General features: G+C 37.4%; 1 long non-coding RNA gene across 2 annotated transcripts; it reads right to left on the bottom strand.

Annotated features, from left to right (window-relative positions):
* Nucleotides 1–1759: 1759 nt before the first annotated feature.
* LOC116117499 lies at nt 1760–4151 on the bottom strand. 2 transcript variants are annotated; one of them, XR_004125972.1, is made up of 3 exons: nt 3739–4151; nt 2335–2395; nt 1760–1910 (listed from the first exon to the last, which is right to left on the bottom strand). It is a non-coding gene; the product is annotated as an uncharacterized LOC116117499 (long non-coding RNA). The 2 variants fall into 2 exon arrangements; XR_004125973.1 differs by having other exon boundaries at nt 3697–4151.
* Between the last annotated feature and the right edge of the window lie 1390 nt (nt 4152–5541).

Consider the following 5541-nt stretch of genomic DNA (forward strand, 5'->3'; position numbering starts at 1 on the left):
GGAATATAGTATAATTTTGAAAAGATTACATAATACTTCATTAATCCTAATTAAGCACTAATGACCCTTAATCAATAATATGGCTATTTAGTTAACACTTTAAAACTTGATAGCCTTTTAATTAAATGTAAACTTCAAATGTCTTTTTAATAAACTGCCCCTTTATTTGGGCCAAAACAATTGAAAATTCATGGGAAAATAGAAAGCCGAAAGAATTTTGAGAGCATAATGAGGGAAGAATAAATTAAAGGAACTAGAGTGACATTCGCCTTACAATTGCAAGGGGGAATTGGAATTACTTTTGAGTTGCATTTGAAGATGTGGGGTTCATGTATTTATTAGAGTTGTTTTTCCAAACAAGTCTATTTATTTAGAATTCCTATTTTGTACCAAAATTTTCACAGCTCACCGTGCCATGCCATGGCTAGGTGTGCATACGAGCCGAGCCAAGCCGAGTAGTGGCCGGCTCTAGCTCGGCTCGTTGAGATAAGGTGGGAGCTCGAGCTCGTCGAGCTCCAGCTTGTGAGTTCGAGCTCGGCTCGTTAATTAAATTACGTGGCTTGAGCTCGACTCGGCTTGATTTGTCAAGTTTTGAGCCTAACCGAGCCGAGAAGAGTCGAGCTTGAGCCAAGCTCATTTGCAACTTTTTTCCAGCAAAACAAAGCACAGCGTCTTCTTCTTTCTTCTTTCATTTCCCAAAACTACCTCTTCTCATCAACGTGAATTACCACTCCAATTTACACCTTCTTCTTCCACAACTCTTTTTCATTCTCTCTCTCTTCAAACCCAGCTTCAACTATTGCAATTATTTTCATTTTTTGTGTAAAATGAACACATCTGTCCCTTATCAACTCAACAACTCATCTGGGTTTTTCTCAAAACACATTTTGGATTGGTAGATTTCTTTAATCAGCAAATCAAAATGAACAAAATCAGTCATTGACGGTCACATGCTTGATTAATTTTGAAGCCGATGCATGAATGGATTAAATATCGTACATAGGGAATGCTTGGAAAACTTCAAACAAAGTCTTTTAAGTTTTTCACATAATATTTGCGTAACATATGATATGCAAGATGAGGACAACAAAGGTTTAGTAGAAGAGGAAGAGGAAGCAGCTGAGGAGCCCATCTTTGTTCTAACTGATGAATGGAGAGAGTTTTTTGCAGCATCTGAAGCTAAGAGGAAATTGGGTTAGTAGCACGTTTTTCTGCCCCTTTTTTTTACCTCTCATCGTATTTTGAGGTTTTAATTTTGATTGTTTCTACAGCGAAGAAGGAGGCTAGGAAGAAATAGCAGAAGCCGAGAACATTCACGGACGGTCAATTTTTCAAGTATGAGATATGATGTGTCAAATTGTCAATTATGCAAAAAAAGATTTTATTAGTTAATTTCTGTAGTAGATCAAATTGTCAATTATGTATCCTACCTTAAAGCTAGGTATTTCTTTGAAGCTCGGTTTAAAATTGAAACATCAATCTTAAAATCTTTCACTAACATGATTGAATATATGCTGTCAGCTGGTTGGTAGAGTCAAGACCGAAATAGTCTAAAGCTTGCTCAATTGTTGATCCACCACCACCACTTTATAACAATCCCCAAAACCAGCACATTCATTATATAAAATCAACCACTTATATATATATATATAAAGTGAAAAAGGAAAACAGTACCCTCAAGAATGCATGCTTTACTGATATATATAATAAATAAAAACAGTCCAGATCATCACGAGCAGAGTGTAGAGAAGGGATTGGCTGTGCAAAAATGGGTAAACAAATCATATAATAGCACCATCAACTTGGGAAAAAAATAAAAAATATAAACCAAAGTGCAATCCAGACAACATTTACTAATAATTAATTCTTCACTCTAGCTTCTCCAGTTCCCCCATTCTCTCAATGATTGCCTGCATATTACAGAAAAAGATCAATATTGCTGCAAATTATGGTTTCATACAAATTTATCACCCCAACAACCAGTGTAAAAGAGGGAATAGAAAAATGCTTTGCCATTGAAATTACAGAGAAGCCATTATACCCGGAAAACAATGAACAACACAAAGCATGAAAAGTGGTGCCCGTTAATGTAACCAGTCAAGCCTCTAGGCATCAAACAGAGATCAATGATTGGATCCTGTCATCACCTAGGGTGGTGAAATTTTAGAAAAGGGGAGAGGCTACCCAAACTGTTTCAATATATCACCAGTTCATGGAAAGGGGCTAAAAGGGACTACAAAGCACCAATACTAGGGGCTCCAAAATAGCTAGAATGGTTGACAAGTTCAGTACCAAAAACACGAATAAGTAACTAAAGATCCAAGAAATGCATACCCTCTTGCTTGTTTCTTGAAGTTCTCCAGCTAGAATAAATTCGTCTGAGTATCAGATAGACCTTTGGGAGAAAAAAGGACAGTAAATCATAGTGACCATAACTAATAATTAAGTGATCAGTAATAATGCCACACAAGAATATTCATATCTTACAATGAAAGATACCAACAAAACATATAACATTAGCAGTTCACATAAATGATCAGACCAGATATCTGCACAACTATTCCAATAGGACAAAACATAAAATGAATGTCTGACCAAGGACATTTCTAATATGCTGAACCAATGTTTTATTTTCTTTAAGAAAAGGACAGCCTAAAATGAACATGTCAGGCAGTAGAACCACATTTAACAGCCAATGGTAAAGATTACAAAGTACAACATGAACAGGCAGGCACAGAAGGGTTGGCATATACAGATTTATTAATGTCACAACAACATGGGATAATCTGTCCCTTGTAAGTTCTGGTGAAAGTGCAGATATTTTTTTAAACCATCCACTGAATTCCCACCACAAAAAGTAAACCCAAACAGATAAATAGTAGCCACAACAAGTTTAGTTTTTGAGTTCTCACAATACTTCAACTAGAGTGGGCACTAGTGAATAATTGACACCATGACCAAATCAGCTTTGCACTGAGACATTTATCTGAAATTTTTATTTTCTGTCATAACCAGATTTCTTCATACACAGAGGATTCAGTTCTCAAACACGACAAGTAGCTCCATATATTTTATCAACACTAACCTCATGCACATACATTACTCATTTCCCAAATCTATTATGAAAGTTATAATACTAAAACAATATTAGGTGATTTGTTATGTAACTTGACAGCACAAACAATTTTATTTTAGGCAATAGCTGAACAAACATGTGATATTAGCAATAACTAATTGGCAAATGTGATTAAGAATATCTAGGAATTGGCAACTGTGAGGAAAAGAGTTGACGCCAGTGAAAGCTAAGGCTTGTAGTGTATATTAAAAATGACTTCCATCTGGGTACACTGAACTGAACTCAATTGCCGACATTAGCAATAACTAATTAGATAAAGATGAAACTTTGTTGGATCTTCTCATCGTTTTATCTTATTATATTATTTCAATTAAATCTCCATATAGCCGCAAACTAGACTAGAAGCAATTTCATCAAAACTCTTCTTTTAGAGGCATTTCATCAAACAAATAACAACTTCTCTGCAAACTTCCAAAAATTAACGCAACTCATGTCACCTATCTTCCAATTTCCAAATACGCAGCAAAGTCAACATAAACCCAAAAGAATTCGTAACTAAAGAGAGAGGAAAACAAAGAAATTTGTAATCAACTTAAACAAGTTTAAAGAATGAGACTCACGGCGAGAGACAACTTTGGGTGTCAAGAAGCAGGAAAATGTACCTTGTGGCAGCAGGGAAGTGAAGAAGGGAAGACGATGGTGGACGATAGTAGCTGAAGCTAGTCGCTGGTCGGTAGTAGTTGAATGAAGGCTGGATGAAGGCTGGACAATGGTGGTCTCAGATCTTGCGCTATGTTTTGGAGGTGAATAGTTGAATGTCTGTTTTCGGCCGAATGAATGACTTGATTTCAGATTTTAGGGCAAATATTAACACAACTCAATCTCCTGCTCGAATGACGTCTCCAGTTGGTCGAACAGCTCGCGAACAGTTTGAGTTGAGCATGAAAAGCTCGACAGTTTTCACAAGCTTGACGTTGAGCTCGAACTCGAGAACTACTCGTTCTCCGACGAGTCGAGCCCGAGCTCGTCACTAGTCGAATCCGAGTAGCTCACGAGCTACTCGGTTCAACTGCAGTCCTAGCCACAGCCCACAAAAATGTAGGTTGTGCCAGACCATGCTAGACAACCAAAACTGAAGTCCACGACACGACCCATGACCTGGTGGGCTGTATCATGCCTTCGTGGGCTAGCGCACATGCCGCATAAGCTTTTCTCAAAAAATTAATTTTTTTTTTTAAATTCATGGGCCGTGCCATGCCGGCCCATGTGCCAAATTCTAAGTCGATGGCACAAGTCGTGCCGACATCTCTACACAAATTGAGAGGAGAGAAAATAACTCAAGAAGCTAGAATTGAACAAATTGACGTGGGCAAGTTTGAGGATTTTTCTTCTTATAGTACTTTTCAATTTATTCTATTATGATAATGAATCTGTTTTTGGTTTCTCTTAATTTGATGATGAACTAATTTTTCTCTTTGCTAGGGTAATTGTAATAGCCGCGTTCTACTTAAATATTCATAAAACATGTACATAATAAAATACATATAAAATAGCATAAAAAGGTTGGGCCCAAATTTTTCTTTTATTAAACATATACATTCTTTATGCAAAAAGTTGTATCATGTACAAAAGCATCAAAACAACGTGGACAGTGTAGTCATTTCCCTTCGCCCGCCGATGTCCATCCGACTATATCCGACTATGTCCTCACCTAGATCCTGCAAAAACATAGAAAACAACGGGGTGAGCACAACTAATGCTCAGTAAGTAANAGAGATGTACTAACCTGATTTGTGCGGTTAATCTATGAATTACCATTGATCTTAATGAGCATTCATATATTTTTAATTCACTTTGAGATATAGTAGATTAATGTGTGAGACTATTTTTGGTATTACTTGAGAAAGATTATCAAAAGAATTAGGGTTCTTCGACTATTAGCATGAGTGATATTCTTTATTGATAGGAAAAGAGTTTAATTTTACCCTAGTTAATTAAAGCCTATTTTTCATAATTGGGGAGGAGTCTTATCTTGAAGATTGAAGACTTGATGACTAAGGCTTCTCAATATGATTTCGGTTTATTCATTCTATTTTGGTTTTGGAAGTTGAAGGGGTATTGAGTTGGGTAGGGATTTGAAGCCGATTGGGAATCTTGACCCAATGTGGGGCCCGATAATCCAAACGGGTATGGGAAGTAGTTCGATTTGTGGTATTGTGTTTGAGCCAGTTGGGATTAGGTCGGTTTGATGGTGTATTGCGTGTGGGATGGTTGGGATTGGGCTGGTTTGATGGTGTATTGGATTGGTTGGGATTGGGCCGATATGATTTGGTGGGATTGGGCCTTGTTGATCTGGTGTTGGGTTTAGGCAGGTTGGGGTTGGCCTGTGTGAGTTGGTGGAGTTTGAGTATTTGGGCCGTGAGGAGGTTGGCCTGTGGGGTTTGGAAGAGTGTGTGTGGTTTGAT

This window comes from Pistacia vera, unplaced genomic scaffold (genome assembly GCF_008641045.1).
Source record: "Pistacia vera cultivar Batoury unplaced genomic scaffold, PisVer_v2 Contig812, whole genome shotgun sequence".
NCBI lineage: Eukaryota > Viridiplantae > Streptophyta > Magnoliopsida > Sapindales > Anacardiaceae > Pistacia > Pistacia vera.